The sequence below is a fragment of the Schistocerca serialis genome, chromosome 1, assembly GCF_023864345.2.
Source record: "Schistocerca serialis cubense isolate TAMUIC-IGC-003099 chromosome 1, iqSchSeri2.2, whole genome shotgun sequence".
NCBI classification, from domain to species: domain Eukaryota; kingdom Metazoa; phylum Arthropoda; class Insecta; order Orthoptera; family Acrididae; genus Schistocerca; species Schistocerca serialis.
The window spans coordinates 118,373,911-118,399,229 of record NC_064638.1 but is presented as its reverse complement, the minus strand read 5'-3'; the positions used below and the strand labels follow the sequence as shown (position 1 = coordinate 118,399,229).

The following is a 25,319-nucleotide window of genomic DNA, read 5'->3' as shown; positions in this document are numbered from 1 at the left end:
CACAAAAATGACCCCATCCACACATCCACGCTGTTGGAGAGCTGGAATAACGTGGTTGCCCAAAAGACACTCATAGCGCTTACCAGTGCCGGAAGCACCTGTCTCTTCGAAAAAATTTGGTCCTATGATAAATCATACCATAAACCAACACCACACAGTGACCTTTTCAGAATGAAGTGGAACTGGTTGATGCGCATGTGAATTTTCCATTGCCAATATTCGACAATTCTGTGTATTGACATATTCTATCAGATGGAAGTGGGCTTCGTCTGTCCACAAAATCTTCCACCGCCAATCATTGTCTACTTCCATGCGAGCAAAAAATTCTAAAGCAAAGGTCTCTCTTGCTGGCCGGTCAACAGGAAGCAACTCGTGCACATGGGTAATTTTGAATGGGTAGCAAAGAAGGATGTTTCGTAGAATTTTACGCACCACTCTCAGAGTATGTCCAATGTTCGCGCAATTCTCCGTGCACTACATGTTTTCATACCACCACTCGTCTCCTCCTGCAATGCTGTAGCCACTGCTTCCACTGACGCCGAATCAGCTAGTTTCCTCTCTCTCAGACCGGCGGCCGTCATCGGACCGACGCCTTTTTTCAAACCCTTCAGTGTCCGGAACTTATGAAGAGCGACATTATTCTTGTAATATAGCTTTACAAGGAGAGCGTGATCCTGCATTGAGACAGTCATGGCGAACGTCGCAGACGCGAAAGGAAGAAAAGCTGTGTATCCGACATCTTTATACCAACCTTAATGGGTCATGCTCTTTGGCAGGTGTTTTCATTTACATATTCTGACACCTACAGCGCCATCTATTGATCAATTTTCACTCTGTTTCTTTCTTCTGCCACACGTTTTCCCCCTACTATACTTTAGAAGACAGTGCTGCCAAAGCAGATTTACTGTTGTGTACATAGTTCCGCGTAGTCAGCGCGTACACAACTTTCCCAATAGAGCGCGCCCCGCTAAGCACAACAGCGCAGGCGCAGCGCTCGTCCGTCTCCGCACTACGAGATGGCGCTGCCATAAAGACGGATCAAATTCTGCTTCCGCCGATCCGCGTATTAATATGTAATGCAGCCAATGAGATTGCTGCTAACGTAGAACCTTTTCTCCTCGCGGATCACACTCACGCAGTGATACCTGAACGCACGAGGTATTATAACGAGTGTACAGACCTCCGACTAGTCGGTCTGCATTAGTCTGCATTTGTCTGTACCATAGTCAAGTTTCAGTCTGCGCCTAATAAGATTACCATATTCCTGTACTTAGCTATGAAGATAAATGAATAGACACTTTGTCAAGTATCAGAGATATGTGAGAATAAGATTAACGTACCAAGACCAAAGGAACTTCAGATTGTCAATTGTAAATAGCATCCAGAACCAAGTTAAGTGATTTTTATGCTTGTTATTATTTTAATAAATGTGTGTGAAAATTAATCAAGTTCTGTTTAAAGTTGGCCGGCCGCGGTGGTCTAGCGGTTCTAGGCGCGCAGTCCGGAACCGCGCGACTGCTACGGTCGCAGGTTCGAATCCTGCCTCGGGCATGGATGTGTGTGATGTCCTTAGGTTAGTTAGGTTTAAGTAGTTCTAAGTTCTAGGGGACTGATGACCACAGTAGTTAAGTCCCATAGTGCTCAGAGCCATTTGAACCATTTTTTTTTGTTTAAAGTTGGTCACCGTCAATCTGCTACTCTAAGCGTGCAAATGGCATTTCCATCGTCTGACCTAACGGCAGAAGATAAACACGCCATGATAAGACCACGAGACATATTGCTGACACTCGCCTACTTCGTTAGAGCGACAAGTCAAATAATCTGATGGTGTGTGTACCGAAGCTATTACAGTACGCACACCACATTTGCTAAACACAGCCTTCCGAAACGCCTTCACAAAAGGAGACGAAGTAAATATTCCAAAATTCGAATCGAGAACAGCTGCCAACATGAGTAACGTAGAAGTAAATATCCTCGGAGCAGTGAAGCAACTCAAATCACTTAATAAAAGCAAGTCTTCTGGTCCAGACTGTATACCAATTAGGTTCCTTTCGGAGTATGCTGATGCATTAGCTACATACTTAGCAATCATATACAACCGTTCGCTCAACGAAAGATCTGTACCTAAAGACTGGAAAGTTGCACAGGTCGCACCAATATTCAAGAAAGGTAGTAGGAGTAATCCACTAAATTACAGGCCCATATCGTTAACGTCGATATACAGCAGGATTTTAGAACATATGTTGTATTCGAACATTATGAATTACCTCGAAGGAAACGGTCTATTGACACACAGTCAACATGGGTTTAGAAAACATCGTTCCTGTGAAACACAACTAGCTCTTTATTCACATGAAGTGTTGAGTGCTATTGGCAAGGGATTTCAGATCGATTCCGTATTCCTGGATTTCCGGAAGGCTTTTGACACTGTACCACACAAGCGGCTCGTAGTACAATTGCGTGCTTATGGAATATCGTTATGTGACTGGATTTGCGATTTCCTGTCAGAGAGGTCGCAGTTCGTAGTAATTGACGGAAAGTCATCGAGTAAAACAGAAGTGATTTCTGGCGTTCCCCAAGGTAGTGTTATAGGCCCTTTGCTGTTCCTTATCTATATAAACGATTTGGGGGACAATGTGAGCAGCCGTCTTCGGTTGTTTGCAGATGACACTGTCGTTTATCGACTAATAAAGTCATCAGAACACCAAAACAAACTGCAAAACGATTTAAAAAAGATATCTGAATGGTGCGAAAAGTAGCAGTTGACCCTAAATAACGAAAAGTGTGAGGTCATCCACATGAGTACTAAAAGGAACTCGTTAATCTTCGGTTACACGATAAATCAGTCTAATCTAAAATCCGTAAATTCAACTAAATACCTAGGTATTACAATTACGATCAACTTAAATTGGAAAGAAAACATAGAAAATGTTGTGGGGAAGACTAACCAAAGGCTGCGTTTTATTGCCAGGACACTTCGAAAATGTAACAGACCTACTGAGGAGACTGGATACACTACGCTTGTCCGTCCTCTTTTAGAATACTGCTGCGCGATGTGGGATCCTTACCAGGTAGGACTGACGGAGTACATCGAAAAAGTTCAAAGAAAGGAAGCACGTTTTGTATTATGGCGAAATATGGGAGAGTGTCACAGAAATGATACGGGATTTGGGCTGGAAATCATTAGAAGAGGCGTTTTTCGTTGCAACGGAATCTTCTCACGAAATTACAATCACCAACTTTCTCCTCCGAATGCGAAAATATTTTGTTGCCACCGACCTGCATAGGGAGGAACGATCACCACGATAAAATAAGGGAAATCAGAGCTCGTACGGAAAGATATACGTGTTCATTCTTTCGGCGCGCTATACGACATTGGAATAATAGAGATTTGTGAAGGTGGTTCGATGAACCCTCTGCCTGGCACTTAAATGTGATTTGCAGAGAATCCATGTAGATGTAGATGTAGATTCTCCGATAATTAATATTCCGTTGCTATCTGAAGTCATTCTGACCAGTGGTGTTATTTCTACAGCGTTTTGAAAGTTTAATTATAATCACCCTGTACATAGCACCCTAGTCAGTGGTGCCGAAGATGTCCGATATTTAACGTGCTCTGTGGTATCTTGCGTGTGCACTAAATTAAGCCGGTTCTCACTACATAACCTCAACGTCTGTAAAAGTAATTTAGTTACACCCTGTACAGCCTCTTTACTCATTCTTTGTAGCCAATAAATTTGGTTGCCCAAACAAGAAAACTCGTCCACCGCCCCTACCGCCTCATTTCCTAATCTAATTTCCCCAGCGTCACCTGACGTAACTCGAAAGCTAATTTTCGCTGTAAGAGTACCACCTTCCCGCGCCACGGCGTTTCCACGGCTGGTTGCAGGCCTGCAGCAGGCTCGGAGGCTGAGTGGCAGACTTAATTACCACTGCTGGAGGCTTTCGCTTGCGTCTGCCGGTGTCCTTGGTGGAGGTCAAGGTCCGACTGTTTCACAAGCCGCGCCGCAGCTGGGATCAACATTTCTCGCCCGTTCTTCCCCAGCACGCTGCTCTGCAAGTTCGTTCTCTTAGCGCGGAAACCTGATTCATTTAACGGGCGTCTTATCATTGCGCGTCCCTCGCCTTTTCCCAGAACGCCAACGTCAAGCCGTCTCGTTTCTCACCGACTGAGAACTGCACAGCCCCTAGCTCAGACAATGCGGCAGTTCCACTACTTCCTTGGAAAACTGTTAACTAACGCCGTGTGACATAATGGCTTTTTCCCACTTTCTTACTTGCAATGCATTCTCTCTCGAAGGTGTATGAAACCAGGTGGTTATAATTAAAGTGCAGTTACTCACAGAGATCCAGCGTAAGAATGGTGGTTATTGCTGAAACAACCAGTTTTCGGTTATATCGGTTTTTCCAATGTTAGTTGTACCTGATTGCTGAAACAGCTCAAAATAGCCAGTTTCTGAAATAACCGATTTCCAGTTTTTTATTCCTATTATTTCCTGTGATAAACATACCGGGTGATCCAGAAATTCAGTATAAATTTGAAAACTTAATAAAACACGGAATAATGTAGATAGAGAGGTAAAAATTGACACACATACTTGGAATGACATGGGGTTTTATTAGAGCAAAAAAAAAAAACCACCCCATATTGCTAGACGCGTGAAAGATATCTTGCGCGTGTCGTTTGGTGATGATCGTGTGCTCAGCCGCCACTTTCGTCATGCTTAACCTCCCAGGTCTCCAGACCTCAGTCTGTGCGATTACTGGCTTTGGGGTTACCTGAAGTCGCAAGTGTATCGTGATCGACCGGCATCTCTAGTGATGCTGAAAGATAACATCCGACGCCAATGCCTCACAATAACTCAGGACATGCTTTACAATGCTGTTCACAACATCATTCCTCGACTACAGCTATTGTTGAGGAATGATGGTGGACATATTGAGCATTTCCTATAAAGAACATCATCGTCGCTTTGTCTTACTTTGTTATGCTAATTATTGCTATTCTGATCAGATGAAGCGCCATCTGTCGGACATTTTTTGAACGTTTGTATTTTTTTGGTTCTAATAAAACCCCATGTGATTCCAAGCATGTGTGTCAATTTGTGCCTCTCTATCTACATTATTCCGTTATTTATTCAGTTTTCAAATTTATACTCACTTTTGATCACCTGGTACAAATCCAACAAAGACTGAAAAATTTTGACTCACTCCGTTTCAGCATACTTAGAATAAAAATACTAAATCAAACAGGCAAATACAAGACAAAAATGTTCAAATGTGTGTGAAATCTAATGGGACTTGTCAACAGTCCCTAAGCTTACACACTACTTAACCTAAATTATCCTAAGGACAAACACACACACACACACACACACACACACACACACACACACACACACACATGCCCGAGGGAGGACTCGAACCTCTGCCGGGATCAGCCGCACAGTCCATGACTGCAGCGCCCCAGACCGCTCGGCTAATCCCGCGCGACTAAAATACAAGATAACTTGATCCGTCCAACATACGCTGTTTTCATGAATATTGCAAAAAAATAACCAGCGTTCTCGTATTGATTCCAATTTTTTGAAACTCAGCTCAAAACTTATGTTGCAATCGGGGAAGAGTGAAAACTGACGTTGAAGAACTCTATTTCTCGTGTAAATTTGTCCGTTTTCAAGGGCTACAAGCAGATATAGGCATATTATGTAGACACAGGCAGCGAATTAGCTACTTTCTATATTTATTTTACACTATCAATGAATTTTTATTACGGTCAAAAAATTTTCTGCTAGTGTGACCGCATTCTCAATTGTAAAACGACCGACGTTTCAGGCACTGTTGCAAGTGACCTTCTTCAGGGTGTTTTTGTTTACTGCTGAATGAGAAAACTTTGTTTTCTCATATAGCTGCAGACGTGACTCTTATCTAATTCTAAGGTTCAAATGGTTCAAATGGCTCTGAGCACTATGGGACTTAACATCTGAGGTCATCAGTCCCCTAGAACTTAGAACTACTTAAACCTAACTAACCTAAGGACATCACACACATCCATTCCCGGGGCAGAATTCGTACCTGCGTCCATAGTGGTCGCGTGGTTCCAGACTGAAGCGCCTAGAACCTCTCCGCCACACCGGTCGGCTATCTAATTCTGATAGGCTGTTAAGGATGGAGGAGATGGATGTTAGAATTTCTTTATTTTTGTTTTTATTATTTCTTTTCATTAGTGGAAACCCGACGTTTTGATTGGTGTTTCCATTACTGCCTGTGATTGGTAGAAATCGGCGAATGAAAAACCAGGAGGCAGTTGTGACCTGGCGTTGTTTTCCCGCTTTCTAGCGTCGGCTGAGGCGCGCCCGTGTGTATTGCTTCACGTGAGCTGTCGTCCCGTATCGCTGTTATTGTTGGCAGCCAAGACGTCGGAAGTCGGTAGCCGTCTTTTCTGTTCATGTTGGCGGGTCGCTTGGCTATATCTATTGCTCTATAATCTTCCTCCTGAAAGTAAGAGGTTGTTTCGCCAGTACACGAGCTTTTCCAAAATCAAACTCTTGGCCGCACTCACCCTGGTGTTCACACACACCTGATAGAAAAACTTCATGAGTAAAGTCCTGCTCATCTTCTTCAGTCTGTCTGTAATGCACACTGACGCCCGCGATTCGACCCTACTAGAGAGCCTGTATACAGAGAGAGTGGCCATAGGTGAAGTTGCCCGTGATTGGTTGATTAGCTTTGGCGCCATTTTTCTGCCAAACGTCTCTCGCGTTTCCTATGTTCGTCGTGCTTTTGAGTTGAATTGTTCAGAGGACTTTTGGAAACGATTAAAAGGTATTTGAATTATTGAGAGACTTATTACGCGTTGTGCATGCATGTTCGATTTAGTTGTATATCGTTTTTAGTACGTAATTAGCGTTTGCGTGCATACTGGTAGCATCACAAGCTTTTCTGAAGCCAATAGCTGACAGTCCTTGCTGGAAACGGAAAGCTCCTGTAATTGTTGTACCATGCTCATTCGACTTTATAGCGTCAAACTTTATTTCGTTCCGAATCAGAACACTAGGCATTATTTTGGTTTCAGTATTATTGCCTGACGACGCATGCAAGTTGTAAGCACGTTTTCCGCAGTTGTGGTTGCTGAAACATTATTCTTAGTAAATAATTTTAGGTACTCTAGACGACAGTTTTTAATAGGCCAACTTACTGTGGGGTAGAAGGGATACGGTAGTTTTCTTGTTATATTTGGCCGTTATTACGGTAGCCTACATTTTACGTTACCTGATTTTTGTAATCTTTTTCGTTTGTTATCTACGAGAGGTATTCAGTATATACATACAAGAAAGAAAGTCGTAAGCAGTTGTTTACTTGTGACATGCAAAAAGTTTGAAGACGTGACAAGAAGTACTAATACGTCTCACACTTTTTGCACTTCACAGCCGGCCGGTGTGGCCCAGCGGTTCTGGGCGCTTCAGTCTGGAACCGCGAGACCGCTACGGTCGCAGGTTCGAATCCTACCTCGGGCATGGATGTGTGTGATGTCCTTAGGTTAGTTATGTTTAAGTAGTTCAAAGTTCTAGGGGAATGATGACTTCAGATGTTAAGTCCCATAGTGCTGAGAGCCATTTGAACCATTTTTTTTGCACGTCACAAGTAAACAACTGCTTACGACTTTCATTCATCTGACGTAATACATCTAGGCGCGCAGTCCGGAACCGTGCGACCGCTACGGTCGCAGGTTCGAATCCTGCCTCGGGCATGAATGTGTGTGATGTCATTATGTTAGTTAGGTTTAAGTAGTTCTAAGTTCTAGGGGACTGATGACCACTGACCACAGCAGTTGAGTCCCATAGTGCTCAGAGCCATTTGAACCATTTGACGTAATACATATACGTTAAATCTTAAGCGTTATGCACTTCCAATACAAAACAAATGCTGTACACTATATTTTTTCTTATTTACGTTACTCTCATTGCAATATGTCTAGTAAACGAACTTTAAAGGAGATAAATGCAAGTAACGAATAATTTTACAGCTACTGTATCAAATTTTACTGTGCTGTACGTATTAGGATACTATGAGTATATTATAGCTGTAAAGAAAGTCATTTAACGATTGATTTCGCCATATTGTCTTGTGCTTTTGATTCGGGGAGTGTGTACTCACCTACTGGCCATTCAAAAGTCCCGCCAGCAGTTTGGCAGAAAAGTAGCCGCCGTATCGTCCGTTTGGCCACTCTCTCCCTATACAGGCTCTCTAGACCCTACGTGCCAGTAGCGGCGCGTAACGGCAGGTCGTGGCACTATCACTGCTAAATCCTGAAGCGTGCAGTACTGCCCGAACGTCATTCCTCTAAAGCTGGGTACCATTACGGTAAACAGCTTTCCGTCTACATTGGCACAAGTAGCGAAAGTTTCATTACAGCCATCCTGTATGTCTTGAGGCAATGTAACTCATGGTCCACAAATTATCCAGACTATAATCATCGAGCATTTGAGAATGGGAGCACGTACCGAATTCTAACAAACTTTAGACACAATTTAGAATCTTTATTAGGCTTTTTCTCGCTGGCATCCTCCACAAAGTGATGAAAGGAAAAAAGTTTATCGCTTAATACTTTTCGTTGTTCCTGCAGTAAAACTGCAGCAGCAGGCATAACATTACAATTTATTAGTTCTTTACTACGAACTCTATTCGCCATACATTTTGCAGACGCTCTCCACATATACCTTAGAATGTACGTGCAAAATTACACCATTGTACGGCACATAGTTCAGGAAATATGGCATAAATGTTGAGATGCATGAAAAACTAGTTTTCTTAAAACGCTAACTCATCCAGTCTTTGTTAAAGTAATCAGATATTTGAAGGTGATTCACACGCCCGAGCTCGATTATTTAAAGAATCGGGTATGGGAACTATTGGTCTAACGTCCAAGAGAGGAATTTTGGTAATTCGGAGAATCCAAAACACACACATTTAAGTTTTATGACTGATTTGCTGTATTTCTCTCTACTTAAAACAGTTACGCCATTTGAACAACAAATTTTTTCTAATGACCTGATAGTATTTCACAGCTATTCATATCTTAAAAGTACAAGTGTGGGACTTTAATGAAGATGTCAAATTGGAACTGAACAATTTGCACATTTGACTAAGTGTACTTTTCCACATTTCAACATCCCATCTGCATTCGAGCAGTCCAACATCAAACGCCACGCTAATTACGTTTCCAAACAACGGTGATGTGTCAATATTATAACCTGCCTTTCGCCAAGCACGTTGTAACATAGGTTTGCACTTGATTGGATAACACAGAATGAAGTCTGACGATGGAATGACGATCATGTAACTTTACTTGTGATATTTCACATTCTAGTCTTACAAGATCAACGATTCTTGTCATGTATTGCCGAAAGAAGGACAGATGAAGACGATGTCAATATTTTGATCTTTGGTGCATTTTCGGTTCTGTCATATAGCTATTTCGGTTCTTCGTGCTACGAAGGATCCTTTTAGGTACTAAATAGCTGATCATTCAAACTCTTTCGTGGTAAGACGCGCTGTTTTGCTTCCGTGTAGTTCCTATCACTGTTTTTAGGATGAGCGAGATTTTTCTAAGCACGTTCTCGTGTGATTCTAAGCGTTCGAGGTGACGCATTTCGAGTGTAATTGATGTTTCGGTCTGCCAACTACAGTACGTTAGCCGCTTTGAACAGGGATGGAACACTTAAGGGCTGAGCAGTCCTAGTCCTACTGCTGGGCCAAAAACTTAAGCATGCCCTGCTCTGTCGTGGAAGGACCGTGGACGCAAACCCATAAAAATACATACATTATATACATTTTTTTAACAATAAATTACCAACAAACAACTGTCTAATAGAATGAGATTTTCACTCTGCAGCGGAGTGTGCGCTGATATGAAACTTCCTGGCAGATTAACTGTCTAATAGTTTACAAAATTTTCAACTGACAGTTATGTTTGCACGCAACGAACGGCGTAGCCTCCAGATAGCCTCTACGGCCTTTCTGACCGCTGCCTTCAAAGAATGCATTAACACATGTCGTGTACAGGCCAAATCTAAAACACACCTATACACACATCAAAAAAAGGTTTGCATCACATCGGTTTCGAGATTTGCGAAACCTGTACAAAAAATTGGAATAGAGGTCAACATAAACATCATTCTCGCCCTTTTACTGCTCATGAAAACCACACATTGCATGTTGTACCACCATACTGCGAGAAGTTCAGAGGTGGTGGTCCAGATTGCTGTACACACCTGTACCTCTCATACCCAGTAGGACGTCTTCTTGCATTGATGCATGCCTGTATTCGTTGTGGCATACTATCCAAAGGTTCATGGACTGTTGGTCCAGATTGTTCCACTCTTCAACGGCGATCCCTCAAAGTGATTGGTGGGTCACGTCGTCCATAAACAGCCCTTTTCAATATATCCCCGGCATGTACGATAGGGTTCATGTCTGGAGAACATGCTGGCCTCTCTAGTCGAGCGATGTCGTTATCCTGAACGAAGTCATTCACAAGATGTGCACGATGGGGGCGCGAATTGTCGTCCATAAAGACGAATTCTTCGCCAATATGCTGCCGATATGGTTGCACTATCGGTCGGAGGATGGCATTCACCTATCGTGCAGCCATTACGGCGCCTTCCATGACCACCAGCGGCGCACGTCGGCCCCACATAGTGCCGCCCCAAAACAGCAGGGAACCTCTACCTTGCTGCACTCGCTGGACAGTCTGTCCAAGGCGTTCAGCCTGACCGGGTTGCTTCCAAACACGTCTCCGACGATTGTCTGGTTGAAGGCTTATGCGACACTCATCGGTGAAGAGAATGTGATAGCAATCCTGAGCGATCCATTCGGCATGTTGTTGGGCCCATCTGCACCGCGCTGCATGGTGTCGTGGTTACAAAGATGGACCTCGCCATGGACGTCAGGAGTGAAGTTGCGCATCATGCAGCCTATTGCACACAGTTTGAGTCGTAACATGACGTCCTGTGGCTGCACGAAAAACATTATTCAACATGGTAGAGTTGCTGTCAGGGTTCCTCCGAGCCATAATCCGTCGGTAGCGGTCATCCAGTGCAGTAGTAGCTCTTGGGCGGTCTGAACGAGGCATGTCATCGATAGTTCCTCTGTATATCCTCCATGTCCAAACAACATCACTTTGGTTTATTTCGAGACGCCTGGCCACTTCCCTTGTTGAGAGCCCTTCCTGGCACAAAGTAACAATGCGGACGCGATCGAACCGCGATATGGACCGTCTAGGCATGGTTGAACTACAGACAACACGAGCCGTGTACCTCCTTCGTGGTGGAGTGACGAACTGATCGGCTGTCGGACGCCCTCTGTCTAATAGGCGCTGCTCATGCATGGTTGTTTACATCTTTGGGCGGGTTTAGTGACATCTCTCAACAGTCAAAGCGACTGTGTCTGCGATACAATATCCACAGTCAACGTCTATCTTCAGGAGTTCTGGGAACCGGGGTCATGCAAAATTTTTTTAATGTGTGTATTAAAAAATTAGGAAACGTACAGTGGCAAATAATCATTCACCACAATTAAAAGGAAACCTCTTGACATTTAGGTAGCCAATTTTTGAGAAAAACCAAATTAAATTAGGTGAGCTTAAGAACGAGTAATAATACTTAATTTTCATTAAAATATTATGTCCAGGAGTGCCAAACAAAAAATTTTATCAGTAAACACACCTTACCTTAAGGCAGAATTTTAACGCTCAATTTGGCTCAAAACAATCAGCCGAGAGAGAGAGCCACAAGCCATTAGAAGAAGCTGTAATGCCGGCCGCGGTGGCCGCACGGTTCTAGGCGCTCCAGTCTGGAGCCGCGCTGCTGCTACGGTCGCAGGTTCGAATCCTGCCTCGGGCATGGGTGTGTGTGATGTCCTTAGGTTGGTTAGGTTTAAGTAGTTCTAAGTTCTAGGGGACTGATGACCACTGACCACAGCAGTTGAGTCCCATAGTGCTCAGAGCCATTTGAACCTTTTTTTTTTTTTTTTTTTTTTTTTGAAGAAGCTGTAATCCATCGTAACTTACTTGAAGCATCATAGCAATTTAAATTCAAAATGAACTACAGAAAGTTTAATCGCACCAAAATAAGTGGGCCAACACAATAAGAGCGTTTAAAAATATTGTCTCAACAAGCACATGATGAATTTCAAACAGTCTAACCTCTATTCTTCAAACAACAAATTCTTAAACCAACAAAAGTCTTTTAAAAAAACGAAAACTAACAAACACCATCCGAACAGGCCTTGAGGGCCCAGTGGTACCGACCAGCCGCTGTGTCATCCTCTGCTCATAGGCGTCGCTGGAAGCGGATACAGAGGGGCATGTGGTCAGCACAATGATTGGTGGCGCTACTTCTCCATCAAGTAGCTCCTCAGTTTGCCTCACAAAGGCTGTGTGCACCCCACTTGCCGACAGCACTCGGCAGGCCCGGGCGGTGTGCCATCAAAGCGATTGCCAAGCCCGACAGCGCACACTCCGCTGCAGAGTGAAAATCTCATTCTGGAAACATCTCCTAGGCTGTGGCTAAGCCATGTCTCCGCCATATCCTTTCTTTCAGCAGTGCTAGCTCTGCAAGGTTCGCAGAAGAGCTTCTGTAAAGTTTGGAAGGTAGGAGACGAGGTACTGGCAGAAGTGAAGCTGTGAGGACGGGGTGTGAGTCGTGCTTGGTTAGCTCAGATGTTAGAGCACTTGTCCGCGAAAGGCAAAGGTCCCGATTTCGAGTCTCGGTCTGGCACAGAGTTTTAATCTGCCAGGAAGTTTCAGCAACTGATATATTAAATGGATCTACAGAGACGAATATAAACCGATATCCGGCGTCAGATGCGGCAAGGGTCCTACGTAGTCAACGCATATTTTATCCGCGGGGCTACTTTCCTGGGGGGAGCATAAAAAGAACCACTGATCGGTATTGGAACCGGGTTTTGCCGCCTTTCCCAGTTCACATTGTCCAATCAATCTTTTAATATCCTTCAGAAGACCATTCAAGTAAGGCGTACTTTAATCTTCTGGATGGTCTTTGCATAACCCAGATGTCTCCCGCACAAAGAACGATGGAAATACTTAAAGACCGCTGGTGTCAGTTGCTTGGGCAAACAGAGTTTCATGTGGTCATCAAATTAGATTTGGTAATGCAACAGTTCCTTTGAAATGCAATACTGGATGACTGTCTCTCTCCGACCCATTCTTTACAAAATACTGCCGATTTCGGGGTCCTATTCCCGCTCCTGCTTCAGCTTACCAGACAAGGGGGTCTCAGACAAGACTGCAGCAATCTTCTCTGTAGGTGCACCAAGCCACTGGAACCCAAGCTGGACGGCTTTCTGGAACATCAAGCAATCAGATATGTTTGACCCCAAACTTAAAGACTGAAATTTAGGCCACCCAGCAGGCAATGTACCCACTCTTTCGAGGCCTCAACGGTTTTCCAGCTCAGGATCTGTTCAATTTCTACATCCAATTCTTTATGTTGGCGACATAGTTTGTATTTACCACATACATACAGAACACCGAGACCCTCTGACTGTCCAGTGTGGAAGTGGTTATTAGGCGGTTTTCCACATCCCACTAGGTGAATACCGGGCTGGTCCTCACGTTACGCCTCAGTTACACAACTCACAGACATTTAAACACGTTCGCATTATTCTACGGCTTACATTAGATACAGACAGCTGGGGTACACTACTTACGTCCCGGGGGGTTCAGGGTGGCGGCAGGAAGGGTATGTGGCCACCCTGCTAAAATTAACACTGCCAAATCCGTAATAACATGGCCGACCTTGCTTTGACACGGGACAAAGGCCCACAGAAAGAAAAAAAATCTCTTTAAAGTATGCAATTTAGGGTCTGTGTTTACTGGACGTTTTCCTTACTTTGCTGGGTTGCAATGACCTCTCAAAATATTCGAAACTTCTTTAACACCATGTATAAATAAGAAAATAAATGTGACACAGACTGAAGTAACTACTAAAAATAGATGCATTCTTTCTGATCACTTAGTTAAATAATGCTTATTTCTTTTTACAGTTTGCTGAAATGTCTATAATTTGACCACTTTGGATATATTGGACCCAAAAGCAGCAACTTTGTGCCAAAGGGGGTGGCACGATGTATTACGTACAGTAGTGTGTGTGTGTGTGTTTGTGTGTTTGTGTTTGTATAGTTGTAGGTTTAATGCATATATGACGTACGGTGGGGGCACAGTGTTAAGCCACTGCACTTGAATTTAGGAGGAACACTGCTAACGCTTCCAGCCTTTCCTGTTTCGGTTTCCCGTGATTTCCCTTAATCACTTAAAGCATTGCCGGGAAGGTTCCTTTGAGAAGGAACCGATTTCCTTCCCCAACCCAGGCTTGCGCTGTGTCGCTAATGACGCCGTCGTCGACGTCACATTAAACTGTAATCTCCTTCCCTCACTTTATATATAATGGAAATTCCTTTATTACAATTCAACTTTAAGATCAATGAGGTTGACAGTCTATTTGTGTTCATGTTCTACATCTACATCTATAGTACTACCCTGCTATTCACACGTAAGTGCCTGGCAGAGGTTTCTTCGAGCGACTTTGAGACTGTCTGTCTACAGTTCCACTCTCTAACAGCGCTTGGGGAAAACGAACGCAAATCTTTCCGTACGCACTCTTATTTTATTACGATGATTATTTCTCCCTATGTAGGATGCCGATAGTAAAATATTTTCTCAATCAAAGGAGAATGTTGGTGATTGAAACGTTCTGAAAAGATCTCGCCCTAACGAAAAATGTCTTTTGTTTTAATGATTGCCACCCCAACTCGCTTATCACGTCTGTGATACACTCTTCCTTATTTCGCCATAATACAAAACGACCAGCCCTTCTTTGTACTTATCCGATTCCTCCGTCAATTGTATCTGGTACGAATCACGCACTCCTCAGCAATACTCGACGAAAAGCCGGAAAACGTAGTGTAAGTAGTCTCTTTAGTAGACCTGTCGCGTCTTCGAAGTGTTCTGCCAATAAAACGCAATCTTTGGCTTGCCTTCCCCACAACATTACCTGTGTCATCTTTCCAATTTCAGCTGATCGTGATTGTTATTCCTAGGTATTTAGCTGAGCTGACAACCTTTACATATGTGTGATTTATCGTGTAACTAAAATTTAACTGATTTATTTTCGTACTCATGTGGATCACCTCACACTTTTCCTTATTCACAGAAAACTGCCACTTTTCGCAACATAGAAATGTCGTGTGTGAGTCGTTTTACAATTGGAAATTAAAGTCTCTTTTCAAGAGAACAATCGTGTTCTCTTAGATGCTCCTATGTTTACACCTTAGGCAAAACTCTGTTGTGGAGATACACCGCTGCAGCCTCGAACTTGTGGCCGGATCACCGTGAAGGCCACGTTATTGGCCATTAGGTTTCCGCGAGACGTGTGTTCACAGAAGAGCGCGTTTCCCAGGTACCGACAACGAGTTGTGGGCAGCCAGTCGGGGAAGTCCCGACTCTTTTGCGGGGTGGGAGGCGGTCCTCTTGCACCGCGAACAGGCCGGTCCTGGGAATCCCATGCCACTCGCCGACTGCATGCATTAACACGGTCTGTATAGCTGAAAATCGAGGCAAAATTCACCGCATCACAACTGACAGCTGACGTCGGGAAATTTGTTAACAATAAGCTGCCGCGCCCAGAAACCGCCACTCAACAGGGATTATGATCGGACGTTCTTTATAAGAGCTATACATCTCAAGGGTAATACAGAATTGAAGGTCAAAGGAAATGAGTATTCCTTACATTTCATAACCATCGGTGACGCTTAATGCCGAGGAGTGACCTGTGAATCTGTCTGTATGCCATTTCTCCGAGATCGTCTAGACGACAATGCTCTGTACGAGTCCTGTCTCATACTTTTCTTATTTGTCTTCCCCAGTGCGTGTCCCGCACTGATGCACTGTCCGCCTGCTTGGTCCACTTCCGGCACAACTTTCGGTGGAGCGTCTCTACGAGTTGGATGTCTGTCACACGCGGAGAGAGCGCAGTTTATTCTCTTGTGCGAAAGGCACTTTTTTTTTTTTGTCTTCAGTCTACTGACTGGTTTGATGCGGCCTCTTCATCTCGGAGTAGCACTTGCAACCTACGTCCTCAATTATTTGCTTGACGTATTCCAATCTCTGTCTTCCTCTACAGTTTTTGCCCTCTACAGCTCCCTCTAGTACCATGGAAGTCATTCCCTCATGTCTTAGCAGATGCCCAATCATCCTGTCCCCTCTTCTTATCAGTGTTATCCACATATTCCTTTCCTCTCCGATTCTGCGTAGAACCTCCTCATACCTTACCTTATCAGTCCACCTAATTTTCAACATTCGTCTATAGCACCACATCTCAAATGCTTCGATCCTCTTCTGTTCTGGTTTTCCCACAGTCCATGTTTCACTACCATACAATGCTGTAATCCAGACGTACATCCTCAGAAATTTCTTCCTCAAATTAAGGCCGGTATTTGATATTAGTAGACTTATCTTGGCCAGAAATGCCTTTTTTGCCATAGCGAGTCTGCTTTTGATGTCCTCCTTGCTCCGTCCGTCATTGGTTATTTTACTGCCTAGTTAGCAGAATTCCTTAACTTCATTGACTTCGTGACCGTCAATCCTGATATTAAGTTTCTCGCTTTTCTCATTTCTACTACTTCTCATTACCTTCGTCTTTCTCCGATTTACTCTCAAACCATACTGTGTACTCATTAGACTGTTCATTCTGTTCAGCAGATCATTTAATTCTTCTTCACGTTCACTCAAGATAGCAATGTCATCAGCGAATCGTATCATTGATATCCTTTCACCTTGTATTTTAATTCCACTCCTGAACCTCTCTTTTATTTCCATCATTGCTTCCTCGATGTACAGATTGAAGAGTAGGGGCGAAAGGCTACAGCCTTGTCTTACACCCTTCTTAATACGAGCACTTCGTTCTTGATCGTCCACTATTATTATTCCCTCTTGGTTGTTGTACATATTGTATATGACTCGTCTCTCCCTATAGCTTACCCCAACTTTTTTCAGAATCTCGAACAGCTTGCACCATTTTATATCGTCGAACGCTTTTTCCAGGTCGACAAATCCTATGAAAGTGTCTTGATTTTTCTTTAGCCTTGCTTCCATAATTAGCCGTAACGTCAGAATTGCCTCTCTCGTCCCTTTACTTTTCCTAAAGCCAAACTGATCGTCACCTAGTGCATTCTCAATTTTCTTTTCCATTCTTCTGTATATTATTCTTGTAAGCAGCTTCGATGCATGAGCTGTTAAGCTGATTGTGCGATAATTCTCGCACTTGTCAGCTCTTGCCGTCTTCGGAATTGTGTGGATGATGCTTTTCCGAAAGTCAGATGGTATATCGCCGGACTCATATATTCTACACACCAACGTGAATAGTCGTTTTGTTGCCACTTTCCCCAATGATTTTAGAAATTCTGATGGAATGTTATCTATCCCTTCTGCCTTATTTGACCGTAAGTCCTCCAAAGCTCTTTTAAATTCCGATTCTAATACTGGATCCCCTATTTCTTCTAAATCGACTCCTGTTTCTTCTTCTATTACATCAGACAAATCTTCACCCTCATAGAGGCTTTCAATGTATTCTTTCCTCCTATCTGCTCTCTCCTCTGCATTTAACAGTGGAATTCCCGTTGCACTCTTAATGTTACCACCGTTGCTTTAATGTCACCAGGCGCTAGCAGACTTTAACGACAGGCTGAGAAGAGTATGTATTTTCTTTTATTTGGCAGGAGCATTTGATTGCGTGGACGATGCAATACCTTTACGTGAGTAAGAAAGTTACGGGATAAGGGAAAAAGATCAACAACGATTCACTTCGTGTCTGGAAAGTAGGAAGCAGAGGGTTGACCTCTGATTTTAATCTGACTGCGTTAATGTAGAGTGGGCGTTACCGCAGGGTCCTCCCTATCGCCCCCCAACTAACCTGGTGAATCACCTGATCCTTATCCCACAGGAAATACCTCGCGTTATTTGGAGCAATAGGTGAAAGATAGCAGTGAACATCATCGCAATTTGGTACGAGTATATCTACGAGATGTATTCATGTATGAGTAGCTTCAGCAAGACATGGCGCATCTGAAGAAACGTGCAGACTCAAGAACGGAAATAGGAGTAATCCTATGAATTACAGATCCATTAGGATTTTGGAACATATGGTGTGGTCGAATATTATGAATTACCTGTCTGTTCACATATAGACAGCACGAATTCAGAAGGTATCGGTTTTGTGAAACACAATTAGCTCCTTATTCGCGTGAAGTAATGAGTGGTATCGACAGAAGGCTTTCACACCGTTCCTCGCAAGAGACTTCAAATCAGATGTACGTGCCTATGGAGTATCGCTTCAGCTGTGGGACTCTATTCGTGATTTCCTGTCAGGACCGTCAGAGTTCGTAGTAATCGATGGAAAGTCATCAAGTAAGACAGAAGTGATATCTGACATCTCCCAAGGAAGTGTTATAGGGTCTCTGTTCTTCCTGATTTACATAAACGATTTGTGGGACAATCTGAACAGCCCTTTTAGACTGTTTGCAGATGATGCAGTCATTTTCCGTTTAGTAAAGTCATCAAAAGATCAAAACTAATTGCAAAATAACTTAGACGCGATATCTACATGGTGTGAAAAGTGGCAGTTGGCTTTGAGAAAGGGGAAGTGTAATGTTATCCATATGAGTACTAAAAGAAGACCATAAAATTTCAGTTACACGATAAATCACAAAGATCTAAAGGCTTTCAATTCAACTAAATACCTAGGAGTTACACTTACAAACCATTTAAATTGGAATGATCACAAAGATAATTTTTGGGGAAAGCAAAACAAAGACACACGGAACACTCAGCAGATGGGATATCGCTCTCAGGTAACTAAAAATAAGTTCATGGAAGGAAATGAACTCCAGGTACACCTTTCAGAACCATGTGGACTAAGTCATGGTGTTCCACAGGGCTTCATTTTAGGTCTCTTTCTTTTCTTTGATCCATATTAATGATTTCCCATCATACGTTAGGGATTCTGAACCAGTACTGTTTGCAGATGTCACCAGTCTATTGACTGAAGGGAATAAAGAAGAAAATCTTACTGTATCTGCTAAAGACATTACAAAAGGAGTGTCTGAATGGTTTACCAGAAACAGGCTAAAAGTTAATCCCCAAAAAACGGTACTCATGAATTTCCACACTGATCAAAATAAAAATGCGGCACAAACCATAATATTTATAGATAACCAAAACATTAGTGCTGTCAATGAAACTAAATTTCATGGGATACATATCCAGGAAAATCTTAAATGGAGCACTCATATCTCATCCCTAAATTCAAAACTAGCAAGAATGAGCTATGTAGTAAGACTTCTTTGCAACAATACTAGTTCAGAAACAGGGCTGGTTACTTTGCTCGTGTACATTCAATACTTAAGTATGGTATCATTTTCTGGGGAAATGTACACCAGGCCATAACAGTTTTCAGGAAACAAAAGGCAATTATAAGAATAATGAAACAAGTGAGCAGCAGAAAACCATGTGAACCTTTCTTTAAAGATCTAAACATCCTACCCCTTTCCTGCATTTATATACTGGAAGTAGTCATGCATGTCAAAAAAAACAAACTGATAAAAGAAAACCTTTTTCCTCAAAACAAAAGTGTCCAAGATTACAATCTCAGGTCAGACAGTGACGTACATGTTAATCATTGTAACACCACATTATGCCAAAAAGGTGTATATCATGCAGGAACAAAACTTTACAACAGACTACCAAGACATATAATATCTCTTCCTGAACTACAAAACTTTAAAAAGTCTGTGACAGCCTACCTTCTGAGAAAACTGCCACTATTCAGTCTCACAGTATCTTATGTAAAAAATGTAATTTGTATCTTTAATTGTAGGAATGAGTTATAAATATACAGTATTTTTAAAAATTTGTAATTATTAAATGTGTAATCCAATTTGTTATAAAAATTTAAATCATGTATGTTTAACGTTTGAAAAACAAATAACTAAAAAGGTTTTCCTCCAGTAACCTGTGTACAATACATGTACTGAAAAAGAGATTTATATGGACAAATAAATAAATAAATAAAAACAAATCCACTAAAGAGACAGCCTACACTACGCTTGTCTGTCCTCAGCTAGAGTACTGCATTATGCATTGTGCATCCTTGCCAGATGAGACTGACGGAGGACGTTGAGAAATCCCAAAGAAGGGCAGCTCATTTTGTATTATCGCGAAATGGGTGAGAGAGTGTCACGGATATGAATTGCACAACTGCAAGGTAGAGATGTAGGCGTAGATGTCTCCTCCCTTCAAAACAGAGGCCATTATTAAGGCTAGAAGCTATTACACGGAGTAGCGTGATGTCTCCCGTGCGAACTAACATTTTTTGGTGTGGTTACGTAGTACACAGACCCTAGGTATACAGTAATAAAGAAAATTCGGGGTGGTGAAAACAGACCGATATGGTTATTGTGGGAACTTATTTTCACAGTGATCGTGCGGGTGTTATTCGCTAAGATACAGTGAGCTGCCTGCGACACAGTGCATTAAGGAACATCCGTGCTAATCTCGTAGCGCCACTACGAGAATGTAAATCAGCTTTGCTTTAAATACACTCTGTAACGGTTGTGAGCGTTAGTTACCTTTGAGAGTGGACGTGCTGCGTTGATGTTAGTCAATAACGCCTTTAAGGCGTCAAAGACGTCATTATCAACGCCTCACTGACTTGAAAGCACTATTTTATCTGCAGATTCTAAAAATAACCCCAAACAGTTTTGGTCGCACATAAAATCTATGAACGCTACAAATAATTCAACACCTTCTCTTGCTGACAATCCGGGTAATCTAACTGATGATAAACAGAAGGCCGAAATTCTAAACCTAGCTTTCAAAAACTCGTTTACGGTAGAGGACTGCAGCACCATTCCCCCCTTCAATTATCGAACAAACGCAAGGATGGCTGACATAGTGTTTAGTGTATCTGGGATTGTAAAACAGTTAAGATCCTTAGACGCCAGAAAGCCATCTGGCCCAGACGGTATCCCCTTTATGTTGACAATGCTACAAATATAGCACCATTCTTACCCATCATCTATCAGAGATCATTGGAACGGCGGAAAGTTCCACGGGACTGGAAGAAGGCCCAGTTCATAGCAGTCTATAAAAAGGGTAGAAAATCGGATGCACATAATTACCGGCCAATTTCACTGACATCGATTTGTTGTAGACTCATGGAACATATTTTGTGTTCAGACATAATGAACTTTGTAGACTCTGAGAAGCTCATCTACAGAAACCAGCGCGGTTTTAGGAAACAGCGGTCATGCGAGTGACATCTGGCCCTCTTTGTGTGTGATATGCAACAGGCTCTAGATACCGGCTCCCAGGTTGATGCCATATTTCTCGACTTTCCAAAGGCGTTCAACTCGGTTCCGCACTAGATTAGAATTATATATTAATACTTTCAGCTGCCCCAACCGAGACTCGAACCCGGGATCTCCTGCTTACATATCAGACGATCTATCCATCTGATCCACCGAGGCCGCAGAGGATAGTGCGACTGCAGGGACTATCTCGGCCACGCCTCCTGCCAGACCCACATTCTCCCACATTTCACACACTACATTCGTAGTGTCCCTACCCAACACACTCATTACTCGAGGAAGACATTCTTAGCGGGTCCCGTAAGAGTTCGGGGAATATGTGTGCATCCGCACAGAAGAAGAAGGTCATGGCCGGTACTGCTAGAACTATATACTTATATGGATATGGTGTCTGTTCTTTCGGACATGTGCGTCGTGCGGTAGCGTTCTCGCTTCCCACGCCCGGGTTCCCGGGTTCGATTCCCGGCGGGGTCAGGGATTTTCTCTGCCTCGTGATGACTGGGTGTTGTGTGCTGTCCTTAGGTTAGTTAGGTTTAAGTAGTTCTAAGTTCTAGGGGACTGATGACCACAGATGTTAAGTCCCATAGTGCTCAGAGCCATATAAGTATATAGTTCCGCACTGTCGCTTACGGCCTATCCGATGACATACGCGGTTGGATAGATAGTTTTCTAACAGACAGGAAGCAGTATGTCGTCCTAAACGGGGTGACTTCCACAGAAACAAACGTAACTTCAGGTGTGCCCCAGGGCAGTGTAACAGGTCCGCTGCTTTTTACAATTTACATAAACGATCTGGTTAATGGTATTGACAGCGGCATTAGACTGTTTGCCGATGATGTTGAAGTCTACAGGAAAATAGTATCACACGTAAGTTGTGAACAAATCAATGAGGATTTGCGGAAAATAAATGCGTGGTATGATGACTGGCAGTTATCTCTCAATATCAGTAAGTGTAGCCTACTGCGTATAACAAGACGAAAATCCCCATTAATGTATGAGCACAAAATAAATGCCCAGTCTTTGGAAGCGGTGACATCCGTCAAGTATCTGGCTGTGACTATTCGAAATGATCTCAAATGGAATGATCAGATTACACAAGTAACGGGCAAGGCGAACTCTAGATTAGTAGAATCATGAAGCGATTCTGTCCTTCAACGAAGGAAATAGCTTACAATACATTAGTTCCTCCAGTCTTAGAGTATTATTCTTCTATATGGAACCCTTACCAGTTGGGTCTGATTCAAGAGATTGGGAAGATCTAAAGAAGAGTAGGAAGATTAGTGACTGGTACCTTTAGCCATCGCGAGAGTGTTACAAACCTCATAGAAAGTGGGACACACTTGCAGATAGACGGCGCGCTAAGCGGAAGGGGCTGCTCACTAAATTCAAAAAATCCGATCTTCACCGAGTATGTAGGGCATATATTATTACCACCAAATTTCAAATCGCGCAATGATCACCATTCAAAGATGAGGGAAATTAGAGCTCGTGCTGAGGCGTTCAGACAGTCGTTTTTCCATACCGCGGTCCGCGAGTGGAACAGAGGGGAGGGGGGGGGGGGTAAAATAAGAGTTTGGAGCGAACTGTGCCCTCCGCCACACACCGCCTGGTGGCTAGCGGAGTATATATGTACATGTAGATGAACGAGGTTGTGTTATATGGCTACAAGAAGCTGGATATTCCTTCTGAGATACTGTAAAAAGATTTGGTAGGAATGTAGCCTCTGTACATGATTGCTGGCAGTGGTGCTCAGGAGAATGTGCGGTGCTGAGAAGACCACGCTCCGTACAGCCACATGCGTACTGCATCTACAGCAGCAATCTGAGCAGCAGTTGGTACCACAGCGAGACAACGAACTGTTATTGCTCCGAGCCATACGCCGTGTAGCGTGCATTCCACTGACACCACCACCAATTGCGACTTCAGCGGTGTTACGAGAGCTTATTGGACGGTAGGGGGTCTTCTGATGAAACCTGGTTCTTCCTCGCTGCCAGTGATGACCGTGTGTTGGTTAGAAGGTGGCCAGGTGAGCGCCTGCAACCCACCTTCTGCGTGCTAGACAAACTGGAACTATACCTAGAGTTATTAAAATTTTCTTTTTAAAATTCAGTTTTGATCATACCACGTGTGTTACAAGATCATAGGTGACCAGTTTCGGTCATATCACATGACCATCATCAGACCCATGGCATCCTTCGAAGATGGTAGGTGGAGCACTCTTCTCAGCTGCTGTGATATCAACTGGTCATGATCTTGTAACATACGTGGTGTGATCATGACTGAATTTTAAAAAGAAAAATTTTAAAAATTTTTGATCACTGTTCCAAAAATTTTTATTAAAACCTAGAGTTATGTTCTGGGGTGCGATTTTTATGACAGCAGGAGCGCTGTCATGGTTACCCCACGCACCCTGACTGCAAATGTGTTCGTCAATCTAGTAATTCGAACTGTTGTGCTGCCATTCATTAACAGCAGTCCAGGGGGTGTTTTCCAACAAGATAACGCTCGCCCACATACTGCTGTTGTAACTCAACACGCTCTACAAAGTGTCGACATGTTGCCTTGGCCTGCTTGATCACCAGATTTGTCGAGCACAAACGGGACATCATCGAATGACAACTCCAGCGCCATCCACAAACAGCATTAACCGTCCCTGTATTGGCCGACCAGTTACAATAGGCATGGTACTCCATTCCACGAACTGACATCCGTAAGCTGTACAACACAATGATGGTTACACCGGTCATTTAAGTACCAGCATTTCACATTTGGAATGACATTAGTATGTGATCTTGCAATGTTGATCATTTAAATATGTTACATAGACAAGTGTATTCCAGAAATTTCGTAACCCTACATTAATTTCTTTTTGATGTTGGCTGAAACTGCCCATCTGTGTAGCTCAAAGTGATTCCTTTATTTATACACTTATTTGAGGCTATTTTCTGACAGGGGATGTACGTCCATAGATTGGATGAAAGGTTTATATGCAGAGAATGAACAGTTTCTGTGATGACCATCAATAATCCGAGAGTGTTGTCTAATATTTATGCAGGGTGTGGTCTGACACATCACATGTGAACTTCAGCCTCATCTGGCAATTAACACAAATATCATTCACTAAGGTCACACTTAAGTGGGTTTGATGCTACAACATCCTTCTTCTCGCATGACAATTTGCCATGGTTTTAGCATTCGCTGGTTCTAAGTTGGTAACATTTTTTGTTGTTCAGTACTTAAATCATTCTGCTGAATGAATATAGGTCATACACTCCTGGAAATTGAAATAAGAACACCATGAATTCATTGTCCCAGGAAGGGGAAACTTTATTGACACATTCCTGGGGTCAGATACATCACATGATCACACTGACAGAAGCACAGGCACATAGACACAGGCAACAGAGCATGCACAATGTCGGCACTAGTACAGTGTATATCCACCTTACGCAGCAATGCAGGCTGCTATTCTCCCATGGAGACGATCGTAGAGATGCTGGATGTAGTCCTGTGGAACGGCTTGCCATGCCATTTCCACCTGGCGCCTCAGTTGGACCAGCGTTCGTGCTGGACGTGCAGACCGCGTGAGACGACGCTTCATCCAGTCCCAAACATGCTCAATGGGGGACAGATCCGGAGATCTTGCTGGCCAGGGTAGTTGACTTACACCTTCTAGAGCACGTTGGGTGGCACAGGATACATGCGGACGTGCATTGTCCTGTTGGAACAGCAAGTTCCCTTGCCGGTCTAGGAATGGTAGAACGATGGGTTTGATGACGGTTTGGATGTACCGTGCACTATTCAGTGTCCCCTCGACGATCACCAGTGGTGTACGGCCAGTGTAGGAGATCGCTCCCCACACCATGATGCCGGGT

General features: G+C 43.3%; 1 protein-coding gene across 1 annotated transcript in view; it reads left to right on the top strand.

The window, feature by feature from the left end:
• LOC126463532 (regucalcin-like) overlaps nucleotides 1-25,319 on the top strand; it is a 265,468-nt gene that overhangs the window by 54,186 nt on the left and 185,963 nt on the right. The window lies entirely within an intron of this gene.